The sequence below is a fragment of the Somniosus microcephalus genome, chromosome 15, assembly GCF_052327205.1.
Source record: "Somniosus microcephalus isolate GS21.2 chromosome 15, FLI_Smic_1.0, whole genome shotgun sequence".
Classification (NCBI taxonomy): Eukaryota; Metazoa; Chordata; class Chondrichthyes; order Squaliformes; family Somniosidae; genus Somniosus; species Somniosus microcephalus.
Window position 1 is genome coordinate 51,019,332 of NC_141001.1, and position 13,800 is coordinate 51,033,131.

The window sequence follows — 13,800 nt, forward strand, 5'->3', positions numbered from 1 at the left end:
GTTACAGACAATTAATGCTAGAGGTAATAACATTGGTTACAGACAATTATGTAAGTCACTGTAAGAGTCTCTTAGTGGTTTTGCCACATATGCCCCCCCAGAATTGTCTTTAACGAAAAGAGTCAATCGCTGAGGAGGTCGGACAAGTCTGTTGGACCGACTCCGAAATTCCCGGAGGGGAAAACGCTAAGCAGGCGGCGAACTGGTAGGCAGCACGGCGTTGTCAGGTGTGGTAGCGGCCGGCGGCCGGCTGCGCCGCGGAGGCTGCGCCGGCTCGATCGGTCGTTCAAGGTCCAGGTGCGCAGGCTTGAGGCGATCGACAGAGATGTGATCCGGTTTGCCCCCGACGTCAATCACAAAACTCTTGTCCCCTGCCTGCAAAACCTTGAAGGGTCCGGCATATGGCGGTGCGAGCGGGGTACGATGGCCGTCCTGGCGCACAAACACGAACTTGGCTTTCGACAACTCCCCCGGGACGTTGGACGAAAGCAAACCGTGCCGTGAGGTCGGAACTGGGCGGAAACAGCGGGCCGCATCCCGGAGGGTCTCTTTTTGTGTGGCCGCGGACCATGGTCGCGTAGGTAACGGCAGGAATTCACCTGGGACTCGAAGCGGTTGCCCGTAAACCATCTCCGCCGCCGCCGACTGGAGATCTTGCTTCGGCGCCGTGCGGAGTCCTAACATCACCCACGGTAGTTTGTCGACCCAGGATGCATCCAGCAGGCTGGCCCTGAGCGACGCCTTCAAGGAGCGGTGGAACCGCTCGCACAAGCCGTTCGCTTGTGGGTGATAGGCCGTAGTGCGGTGGAGTTTAACGCCCAACACGGAAATCACCTTGTTCCACAGTTCGGACGAAAATTGCGGCCCCCGATCCGACGAAATATCCACAGGGACACCAAAACGGGCTACCCAGGATGAAATGAAAGCTCGAGCAACGTCCGCAGATGTGGTGGACGTCAGGGGAACTGCCTCCGGCCACCTCGTGGTGCGATCCACCATCGTCAAAAGGTACGTGAAGCCCCGGGAAGGTGGGAGTGGTCCCACTAAGTCGATGTGAATATGATCAAATCGCCGTTCCGGGACCTCAAAGGTGGCGAGCGGGGCTCTGACATGGCGCTGCACCTTGGACCGTTGGCAAACAACACAAGTGTTCGCCCAGTCCCTGACGTCTTTGCGTATTCCCCTCCATACGAATTTGGAGACCAGCAGTTTTTGCGATGCCCGCACTCCAGGGTGCGATAGGCCGTGTAAGGCATCGAAAATCGTACAACGCTATTTAGACTGGACGATCGGACGGGGTGCACCCAGCGAAACGTCGCAGAGCAGAGTGGTACCTGCAGAATGGAAAGGCACATCCCTCGGCTGGAGGCTGTTTGGAACCGAACGAAAACCCTGGGTCTCCGGGTCGTCCGCTTGGTCAACCGCCATCTGTGCATAGTCAATGCCCAATTGGACGGCCTGGACGGCGGCGCGGGATAGGCAATCGGCGACGATGTTGTCCTTACCGGCCACATGTCGGATGTCGGTGGTGAACTCCGATATGTACGTCAGCTGCCATTGCTGCTGAGCCGACCATGGTTCTGCAGACTTGGCCATTGCGAACAGCAATGGCTTGTGGTCGACAAACGCGATGAAGCGTCGTCCTTCGAGGAGGAAACGGAAATGGCGGATGGCCAAAAACAAAGCCAGCAGCTCTCGATCGAAAGTACTGTACCGGCGTTCATGCCATTGTAGCTGGCGGCTAAAAAAGGCCAGGGGTTGCCACGCGCCGTCGACCCACTGCTCCTGGACGGCCCCCACCGCGTAGTCTGATGCGTCCGTCGTGAGAGCGATGGTGGCTCCCGGCAGGGGGTGTGCTAACATGGTCGCATTGGCAAGTGCGGCTTTCGTCTCCTCGAAAGCACGATCCATGTCCTGTGACCATACCACAGGGTCCTTTCCCGTCGAGCCTCTGAGGGCCTCATATAGAGGACGCATGAACTGTGCAGCCCTGGGGATGAAACGATGATAGAAGTTAACCATCCCCAGGAACTCCTGTAAAGCTTTCACAGATTTCGGTTTCGGGAACGCCGCAATTGCTTCCACCTTGACCCGAAGTGGCGTTGCCCCCGTGGGGGTTATGCGGTGGCCCAGGAAATCCAGTTGCGATAGGCCGAAACGGCATTTGTCCGAGTTAACGATGAGGCCGTGCTGCTGAAGCCGCCTGAAAAGGACCCGAAGGTGCTCGAGGTGTTCCTCCTTGGAGGTGCTGGCAACCAGAATATCGTCCAAATAAACAAACAGAAAGTCAAGGTCCCATAGGACTGAATCCATTAGGCGATGAAACGCCTGTGCCACGTTCTTATGCCCAAAGGGCATTCGCAGGAATTCAAAGAGTCCAAAGGGGGTAATTACCGCTGTCTTTTCGACATCCTGAGGGTGCACCAGCACCTGATGGTAACCACGGACGAGGTCGATTTTGGAAAAGATGAATGTCCCCGCCAAATGTGCTGAGAAGTCCTGTATATGGGGTGTAGTGGCGCTTCTTAGTTTCCAAACAGGCAGCCACTGAGCTGTGGGGCTTTTAACAACGAGTAGACGCGTGTCGAAATAAAACGTTCCCAAACGTAGCTTTCTCTTTTAAACTGTTTACTATAACACTTTACGAACAGAATTACAAAGCAAACACGTATAAATGAACATGGTCAAAAACTGTATTGCTCCAGCCCTCACAACTTCTGCCTCCTTCAGCCACGTGGAGTTTAAACTGTAAAATGGCTGCTGGCTATGTGACGATCTTAAGGACTGTACCATTGTGGCAAGAATGAAGGGGGTATCTCGGACTATACTACTGGAGCAAGAAAATAGGGGGTTTCTTAATACAATAAGTCAGTCAGGTAAATTAACTGTATTATGCTATTTAACCAATATTTTAAAGTATTTTCTTAAACTTTCATGGCTCTTACATTCCGGCCCCTAATTGACTAGGCACATGAAGCATATCAATTACTCAAACATTAAGAGTCATAAACTAATGAGTTCAACATATTTACAATATAAGTGTCCACTTTTTTCGTTCAGGAACTTTTCACGCTGCTTCTTGTAGCAGGCAGAGCTTTGTGATCGGTCTTTCCAGGGTACTGGTCTTGGTTTGCAAACAAACGCGACGAACGACGCCTCTGGAGTCTGGCATGGTCTTAATTATTTTTCCCATCAACCAAGAATTTCTAGGGGCTGAATCATCCACGATTAAGACAATGTCTCCGACAATGAAGTTCCTCTTTATTTTGGACCATTTTTGACGCTCCTGTAGCAGAGGTAAGTATTCTCTTGTCCATCTGGTCCAGAAAAGGTCCGACATATACTGAACTTGCCTCCACTTCCGACGGGCATACAGATCTTCCTTTTTGAAGACTCCCGGGGGCATGGCTGGCTGTGTTTTCAACAACAACAGGTGGTTCGGAGTCAGGGCTTCGAGGTCATTGGGATCATCTGATGTCTTAGTTATTGGTCGGTCATTAATGATGGCTTCGACCTCACACAGAACGGTTTGGAGTCCCTCGTCGTCAAGCGCTTGCTGCTTCAGTACAGAACTGAGTAGTTTTCTTACGGTGCGTATCTGTCTTTCCCAGACACCTCCATGGTGGGATGCAGCCGGAGGATTGAAGATCCACTTAATTCCTGTTTGCATCATGGCTTCCTGTATTTTAAGCTGATTCCAACCTTCAATAGCTTCCCGTAGTTCTCTCTCCGCTCCGACGAAATTAGTGCCATTATCAGAACGCATAATGGACACCTGTCCTCTTCTACAGACAAAGCGCCGCAAGGCGTTAATACAGGAATCAGTGTCAAGCGTGTGTGCCACCTCAATATGAACTGCTCTGATGGTCAAACAAGTGAAAAGCACACCATATCTCTTGGCAAGGCTCCGTCCTCGCTTTACCTCGAAGGGCCCGAAATAGTCCACCCCTACGTTTGCAAATGGGGGCTTGTCTGGTAACAAACGGTCTTCAGGCAGGTCTGCCATTTTCTGCTCCCCAGCTCTAGCGTGTAACCGTCTGCAAACAATGCATTCAGAGAGTATTTTTCTTATTACAGAATTAGTTCCTGGAATCCAGTATCTTTGTCTTAGCTTCGCAAGCACGTGATTCCTCCCACTGTGTCCAATACTCTGGTGTATATGCTGAAGAATGAGAGTAGCAACCCGGAGGTCCTTAGAAAGGATAGCAGGATGCTTGGCCTCCTCTGGCATAGCAGATTTGTTTAGTCTCCCTCCCACCCTCAGTACTCCATCTTGCAGTGTAGGGTCCAGCTTGTAGATATGACTACCTTTCTTGATTGGAGTATTTCGCTGTAAAGCTTCGATTTCTTCTGGGTATCTTTGTCTTTGACTGAAGCAAACTATCTCCCTCTCAGCCTTGGCCAAATCCTCCACGGTCAATGAATTCTTACCCAATGTGGTCTCGTGCTGATGCATATACTGCTGTAGAAGCATTCTCTGCTTATCAGGGTTACTTTCAGACTGACTGATAGTGGCTCGGTACTCTTTTCTCTTACCGCTCAGGTGTAGCAGCAACTCTTTCAGCCTTAGAAACCATGCAACTGCTTTCCTCAACTGGTGCCATCCTGAGAAATGGTTAATAAGCTTGTTCACTGTGTCAAAGTTCTCTTTCGTAGTTATGAGATTTACTGTGACTGATCTCTTGACTTCGACGTCGTCTTCAGCAATCTGACTTGGCATATCTGGTCTTTCTGGCCATGATCTCTCTGTTTCCAGCAGATAACTTGGGCCTTGTATCCAAGTTTCACTCCTCATGAAGTTTTCAGCCTTCAATCCCCGTGAGGCTTGATCTGCTGGGCTTAATGAGGTGTTTACATACCTCCATTGAGATGGTTGTGTAGCTTCTCTAATGGATGAGATTCTGTTTGCTACGAAGGTCTTGAAGCGTATCTTCTCATTCTCCATATACTTCAGCACCGTCGTGCTATCCGTCCAGAAGACAGATTCTTCTAGTGGGAGCTGTAACTCTTTCCGCATCACCTGGTCAACTTTAACTGCAACAACCGCTGCCGTCAACTCCAGTCTCGGGATGGTGACCTGCTTCAGCGGAGCCACCCTGGATTTCCCCATGAGGAAGGCACAATGTTTCTGGCCCTGTTGATTTGTCAGCAAGAGGTAAGTAGCCGTGCCATAGCCGTCCTCACTGGCATCCGAGAAATGATGTAGTTGAGCCGTCTTTGTAACTCCAAAACTCACGGGCTTGATGCATCTACTGGCGTTGAAGCTAGAAAGTTGTTGCAAATCTGTCAACCATCTGAGCCATCTCTGAGCTTGACCTTCTGGGATATCTTCATCCCATCCTCTCTTGTCTCTACACAGCTCTCGTAGCATCAGCTTCACCGGCAGAATGAGTGGTGCCAGGAATCCAAGAGGGTCGTAGATGGAACTGACCACGGAGAGAATCCCTCGTCTTGTGGATGGTCTTTCGTTCACCATTATTCTGAAGTTGAACGTGTCTGACTCAATGCACCATTGTACACCAAGAGCTCTCTCGATAGGAAGGACATCGTGGCTCAGGTCCAGATCTTTGACTTCAGTGGCTCTTTCCTTTTCTGGGATAGACGCTAGAACTGCTCTGCTGTTGCTTATCCACTTAGTCAGATGGAATCCTCCATTCGAACACAGAGTTCTAAGGTCTCTTGACAGTGCGATGGCATCGTCTTCTGTTGACACGGACTTCAGACAGTCATCGACATAAAAGTTTCTGAAGATTGTCTCCACAGCCTCTGATGGTGCTTTGCCTTTGCCATCTTCTGCAGTTTTTCTGAGAGCGTAGCTTGCACAGCTGGGAGATGGTGTGGCTCCGAACAAGTTTACAGCCATTCTACATTCCACCATCGCTTGACTAACGTCGCCATCTGGCCACCAAAGGAAACGCAGGAGATCAGCATCTTCATCAGGGATTCTGAATTGGTAGAACATTGATTCTATGTCTGCCATCATGGCAACGAGCTCTTGTCTAAACCTAGTCAAGACGCCAATGAGGGTATTAGTAAGATCAGGACCTTGAAGCAGCTGGTCATTCAGTGAAGTTCCTCTGAATGAGGCGGCGCAGTCAAACACTACACGGATCTTTTTCTTCTTTGGGTGATACACACCGTGATGAGGAATGTACCAGACCCTTCCATCGTCTCTGTTCAACTGTTCCTCAGGCACTTTTACAGCATAGCCTTTCGCTATGATGTTTCTCATGAAGCCTTTGTAGTCTGCGTGAAAGTCGGGGTTCTTGTTCAGCTTTCTCTTTAGACTGATGGCGCGTTGCTCTGCTATGCAGCGATTGTTCGGCATCTTCGCGGTCTGTCTTCTCAGTGGCAAACCAATGTGATAGTGGCCATCGATGAACTGTGTAGACCTTGTCATCAAATCCATGAACTGATGGTCTTCTTGTGACATCTCTGTCTTTTCCTCGCAGCTGCATTCTGAAAAGTCTGCGTTGAACTGCTGTATCAACAGCTCTTCAATGCTTGCGATAGAGATGCGATTAACTGTGACATTTTGTCGTTCCTCCTTGTTCGACTTGTTGCCATCATCTCTCCTTAACGGTCCATTGACTACCCATCCAAGGGCTGTCCTGACGGCGTAGGGTCCGTCATCCTTGCTGTTTATCACCTGCCATGGCTCCATAGTTTTGTAGGCATTGGTTCCAATTAATAGGCCAATTTCGCTTCAATGTATGGGAGACGCACCTTTTCTAGGTAAGGCCATCTATCCACATCCTTCTGCAGGGCTAAGTTCCCTATTCTAACAGGAACCTCCCTCTGTGTGAAAACATTAGGCAGGTCTATGAAGTCCTTCTCTTCAAGTCCACACACTTCTAGGTCTGACAGGATATAACTTTGCATTGACTTCTCATGACCCATGGTGCGTAATAGGATTTCTGTTCTTCTGCCTCTAACATTCAGCTGTCGCATGAGTGATTCTGTGCAGAACGTTGCTGAACTACCTGGATCCATGAAGGCGTAAGTCGCCACGAACTTCTCGCTCCTCTTAGACTTGATCTTTACTGGTACGATGGCAAGAATACAATCACTGTCACCGGCCCCAGTGAATCCACAAGTCTCTGGTTCTAGCGACACCAGAGCACTTGAAACAACCTTCTCGTCGGTACTGTTTTCTTCACTCTTCTTAGAGACTTGTTCTTCTTTATGGATATGCAGCAGACTGGGATGTTTCCGAGTGCACTCTCTGCATGTCGTTCTTTGCTTACAGTTTCTACTCAGGTGCCCCTGAGAGAGACATCCAAAACATAGGCCATTGTACTTCAGGAATTCGATTCTGTCCTTATGTGGCTGTGCTTTGATGTCACTGCAGAAATCCAATGTATGATTCTTCTGGCAGAATAAACATGGCTTCTGAAAGGCATTAGCAGGCGTCACTGTGCTGCTCTTTTTGGGAGATGAGTTCTGAGACCTTTCTTCCCCAGCCTGAGTGACGATAGTTGCAAAGCTGCTTCCCCTGGAACCACCTTTCCTGAGAGTCTTTGATTCAACAGGCTTGGCTTTCACTCTTCCATCAGTAGTCGGGCTGACATCCTGGATGTTTCCAAACAATGGGTCCCTAGCAATTTTAGCCTGTTTGTCTATGAAATTCACTAAGTCTGCAAACCTGGCTCTACTTTTCCGTCTCTCCATTATCTCAAAGGCTGTTCTTCTCCATTGTTCTCTCATCCTGTAAGGAAGCTTAGAGATGATGATTCGCATAGTCGTAGGATTGTCCATCTCTTCCATGAATTCAACATCCTCCATGGTGTTGCGACATCCTATGAGGAAAAGAACATATGCGTTCAATGCCTCTCCGTCCTCTGATCTGATCTGTGGCCACTTGGTAGCCTTTTCAATATATGCAGTGGCTATCTTCAGCTCATTACCATAGTGCTCCTGCAGCAACTTCCTGGCTTCTATGTATCCCCGGTCCGGTCTCATGTGTTCACAGCTTCTGACCAGGTCTTGTGGTTTACCACTGGTGTACTGTCCCAGGTAGTACAACTTATCACTGCTGCTCTCTGTTTTGGAGTCAATGGCTTGTTCGAAGGATCTGATGAAGGGCTTATACTTGAGTGGGTCGCCTTGGAACACTGGTATGTCTCTTTGAGGGAGTCAAAACAGATTCTGTTGTTTTACAAGCATCTCTGTAATTTCGTTCTGACGTTGCATCACTCGGTATAGGCTTCTCCCTGTGTCTTCAGGCCTCTGGTGGTCATCAGCAGGGTCTAGTCTAGACCGTCTGATGTCTGGGGTAGCATCACGTGCTCCTGTTAGTGGAGAGGCCACTCTTCCACGCTGTAATGCCAGGAGATGGCCTTCGGACTCTCTTGTAACTCTTGAAGGTGCCCTGGATCCAACTCTATGTGACAGCATTGACTGGCAGTATTCGCTCACGCCGTCCCGTGAGCCTTCGTAATCTTCATACACACTCAACCTGGCATCTGAGACCGCAATAGCTGTTTTTATCTCCAGCTGTTCTTTCTTTGCCTGCACTTGGGCCTGTTGGGCCTGTTGGGCCTGCAGTTGGGCCTGCAGTTGGGCCTGCAGTTGGGCCTCTTCCCGTTCAAGAGCTTGCTTCTCCGCTAAAGATGCTGCGCGCGCCATCAACGCCGCCCGTTCAACCTCCTCTCTCATGCGTCGCGACGAGCATGTGGTAGAAGCAACTGACCTGCGTCCAGAAACAGAGCTACCTTCTTTTCGATTTTTGCTCAGTCTGGCTGAAGTCTCTGAAATGCTATCATCTGGTCCGACTTCATCGTCAACTTTATCTTTCTCTGCTGTATCAGCATCTTGACGAATCCTTAACATCCACTGTTCTGTGGCCTTGACATAGTCCTTAATGCTGGATGATTTAAGATCAAACCAGTTGTGCTGATCGGCTATTCCCTCTTCTTCAGACAAAAGTGCTAATACGTCTTCATTGAGTACATTAAATTCTTCATGCAGCTTGGAGAAATCGTAATGCATTATGTCTTCAGCTTTCTTAATATTAGCATTATCTTCCATGAGACAATCAATTATCTTCATTTTTCCAGTTATCTGAGCTAATTTAGCCTTCCTTGCACCTATGCTTCTATGTAACTTCTCTTCCATTGCCTTTGGGGTGAGCTTTATTTCCCTCTTTTGGCCAGCAATCCTTCTGGCTGGGGGAAGCTCCTGGCTCCGTAAGGCCTCGGCCATTTTACCCGCAGCTCTTATTTAGCTTCTCAATAGAATGAACAAAGCAAGTAACAGTCACTGTACCTTCGCTTTCTTATATTGTCGTCTGGCTCCGTGACCATTCATGTATACGTTCGCCGACAATTCCGTCCTTTCCTTCTTAGGGAGACAGTTTTTGACTAATGTAGTGGCGCTTCTTAGTTTCCAAACAGGCAGCCACTGAGCTGTGGGGCTTTTAACAACGAGTAGACGCGTGTCAAAATAAAACGTTCCCAAACGTAGCTTTGTCTTTTAAACTGTTTACTACAACACTTTACGAACAGAATTACAAAGCAGACACGTATAAACGAACACGGTCAAAAACTGTATTGCTCCAGCCCTCACAACTTCTGCCTCCTTCAGCCACGTGAAGTTTAAACTGTAAAATGGCAGCTGGCTATGTGACGATCTTAAGGACTGTACCATTGTGGCAAGAATGAAGGGGGTATCTCGGACTATACTACTGGAGCAAGAAAATAGGGGGTTTCTTAATACAATAAGTCAGTCAGGTAAATTAACTGTATTATGCTATTTAACCAATATTTTAAAGTATTTTCTTAAACTTTCATGGCTCTTACATGGGGAATGGGGTAGCGGTCGGGCGTCGTTATGTAGTTGAGGCGGCGATAATCCCCACAGGGCCGCCATCCCCCGCCGGGCTTGCGGACGAGGTGGAGAGGGGAGGACCAGGGGCTACTGGACCGACGGATGATCCCCATTTTTTCCATCACGGCGAACTCCGCCTTTGCTGCCACTAGCTTGCTGGGCTCTAAACGTCGTGCCCTGGCATAAACGGGTGAGCCGGTAGTCGAAATATAGTGCTCCACCCTATGCTTGACGGTTGGAGCCGAAAAGTTGGGCTTCGTCAGCTCGGGGAAATCCTTGAGGAGACGGGCGAAATTGTCGGGCTGCGGCTGCGCACATGAAATCGTGTGTGACTCAGCCGTGCTGCGCGCCCCCGAAATATCGTCGAGCATGGCGGTGCGAACGAGGCATCGATTTTTCACGTCCACCAAAAAGTCAGCACCCAACAGGGCCTGTGAGATTTGAGCGGTGATGAAATTCCAGCTGAAAAACTGTCCACCGAAACATACTCGGACGAGGCACTTCCCGCAAGTGCGGATCGAACCCCCGTTGGCCGCTTGCATAAGGGGACCACGGCTGCCGGAGCGAAGGTCTATGACCAAGGCGGGCAGTATGCTGCATTGCACCCCCATGTCGCATAGAAAACGACGGCCGGAGATGGAGTCGGTTACATAGGTGAGATTCCTGGAAGCACCGATCGCCATTGCGGCCACGGGGGAAGTACCGGGACCGGCGTGCTTGACTCACAGCGGTCTATTCGACGGTCTGGTAACGAAACTGCATAGCGAGCGGCAGCAGCGGGCCTTCGGGCCGAAACGAGCGTGGTAGTAGCAGAAACCGGTCGTCGGAGGCGCCTTTGTCGGAGCCGGGGCCGGGCTCTTCATGGCGGGGCGTTGCACGAGGGCGCAGTATTGTTGCCGGACCGCGTAAATCTTATCCGCCTCTTCGGCGAGTGCGACGCAGTCTGCGGTTTCTGCTCGGGCGAGGGACGCCTGTACTTGCTCAGGAAGTTGAGTAAGGAACAGTTCGCGAAACAGAAAGCACTGGGGCTCGGACCCCAGGAGAGTCAGCATATGACTCATCATTTCGGAGGGTTTGGAGTCTCCTAACCCTGGTAGAGCCAGTAAACGGCGAGCGCGCTCCACTTTGGTGAGACCAAATACCTGCAGCAATCGTGTCTTGATGGCGACATACTTGTCAGCAGTCGGAGGACTCTCCAGCAGGCTGATGATTCTCGACGCCGTCGAGCTCTCGAGGGCGGAGATCATGTGGAGATATCTGGTCTGATCCTGAACGATGTTGCGGAGCTCAAATTGCGCCTCGGCTTGCACAAACCAAGAGGCTGCCTGTTGTTCCCAGAATTGGGGGAGCTTCAAGGCCACTGCGTTGGCCTCCATCACTGGCCTGTGTTCGGCGTTCACCACGAAAAACGATCACGAGGAATCGGGGTCACCAATGTAGGAGTCTCTGCACTCCTAACAAAGAATCTATAACTTACTGGAAGTTAACAAACTGAATTTATTGTCTAAGAACTTTACAAAACAAGAAACTACAGGAGAAGCTCAAAACAGGTCTTTTCTCTTTCAATCCACACAAGGACTGGCTGGCCCCGCCCTCTACCTCTGACGTCATGACGTCATCACGTTTCCCGCCGAAGGGGACATCACGTGACCCACGTGATGACGTCATCGCGTCAGATTGCGATGTTGTCGATCTAGCTCTGTTTAACCAGAGCCAACTTGAAAGGTAATAACATTGGTTACAGACAATTAATGCTAGAGTTAATAACATTGGTTACAGACAATTATGTAAGTCACTGTAGGAGTCTCTTAGTGGTTTTGCCACAATTTATTTTTATTTAGGCTATGAGGCTCTAACCTTTGCAGTGTTACAAAAGGCCAGTTCCCATACTGCATCATATTTGCTCAGCCACCAAGTTATTCCTTGCACGGTGTACTCTTAGTGCACCGTCATCGGAAACTTTAGTTCAGGATGGCAGAAATTTCCGTGTTCAGAGGTGGGTCAATTCAGGGTCACCTCATGTCAAATTTTAAGGAGAGAAAATGTTGATGGGTTTTTAGCACACTCTGTAACTGTGAACCATTTGATAATTATGCTAATGACATTCAGGGATGGAATATCAATACTGCACCAACTTTTTTCTCTCTGGTTTTCTCCTCCAATTTTCTTGCCTTCCCTCATCTCCTCTGACAGCACTGATTCCTTCAGTGGGGAGCACCATTTTTAGTTTCTCTCCAGTACCTCAACCAAGTAGTTATCCTTCATGTGTGAGCTTTAACACTGAGGCCAGTGGGCCAAACCTGGACCTCATCCAGTGTCCACATAGATGCAGTACCAGTGCGGGCGCTGGAAAACATAGAAACATAGACGATAGGAGCTGGAGTAGGCCATTCGGCCCCTCGAGCCTGCTCTGCCATTAATGAGATCATGGCTGATCATCCAAATTCAGTACCCTGTCCCTGCTTTCTCCCCATATCCCTTGATCTCTTTAGCCTTAAGAAATATATCTAACTCCTTCTTTAATATATTTAATAAGTTGGCCTCAACTGCCTTCTGTGGTAGAGAATTCCACAGGATTACCACTCTCTGGGTGAAGAAATTCCCTCTCATCTCAGTCCTAAATGGCTTACCCTTTATCCTTAGACTGTGACCCCTGGTTCTGGACTCCACCGCCATCGGGAACATCCTTCTTGCATCCAGTCTGTCTAGTCCTGTTAGAATGGCGGCTCACCACCATCTTCTCAAGGGCAGTTAGGGATGGGCACTAAATGCAGGCCTAGCCAGCCAGCGACGCCCACATCCCTTCAATGAATAAAAAAAAAGTTTCAATGAGATCCCGTCTCATTCTTCTAAACTCTAGCAAATATAAGCCTAATTGACCCAATCTCTCTTCATACGCCATTCCTGCCATCCCAGGTATCAGTCTGGTGACTCTTCGCTGCACTCCCTCCATGGCAAGAACATCCTTCCTCAGATAAGGCGACCAAAACTGCACATAATACTCAAGGTGTGGTCTCACCAAGGCTCTGTACAACTGCAGCAAGACATCCTTGCTCCTGTACTCGAATCCTCTTGCTATGAAGGCCAACATACCATTTGCCTTCTTAACCGCCTGCTGCAACTGCATGTTTACCTTCAGCGACTGGTGCACAAGGACACCCAGGTCTCGTGCGCTTCCCCTTTTCCCAATCTATTGCCGTTCAGATAATAATCTGTCTTCCTGTTTTTGACACCAAAGTGGATAACCTTGCATTTATCCACATTATACTGCATCTGCCATGCATCTGCCCAATCAACCAACCTGTCCAAATCACACTGGAGTTTCTCTGCATCCTCCTCACAGCACACACGCCCACCCAGCTTTGTGTCACCTGCAAACTTGGAGATATTACATCTAGTTCCCTCGTCTAGATCATTAATACATTTTGTGAATAGCTGGGGTCCTAGCACGATCCCTGCGGTACCCCTCTAGTCACTGCCTGCCACTCAGAAAAAGACCCATTTATTCCAACTCTTTGCTTCCTGTCTGCCAACCAGTTCTCTATCCAACTCAGTACCTTACCCTTAATCCCATGTGCTTTAACTTCACACGTCAATCTCTTATGCGGGGCCTTATCGAAAGCCTTCTGAAAGTCCAAATACACCACATCCACTGGTTCTCCCTTATCTATTCTACCAGTTACATCCTCAAAAAATTCCAGTAGATTAGTCAAGCATGATTTACCTTTTGCAAATCCATGTTGACTTTGTCCGATCCTGTCACTGTTTTCTGCTCTGCTGTTGCATCTTTTATAATGGACTCTAGCATTTTCCCCATTACCGATGTCAGGCTTACCGGTCTATAATTCCCCGTTTTCTCTCTACCACCTTTTTTAAATAGTACATTAGCTATCATCCAATCCATGGAAACTGTTCCAGAGTCTATAGAATTTTGGAAGATGACCAGCAATGCATCTACTATTTCTAGGGCCA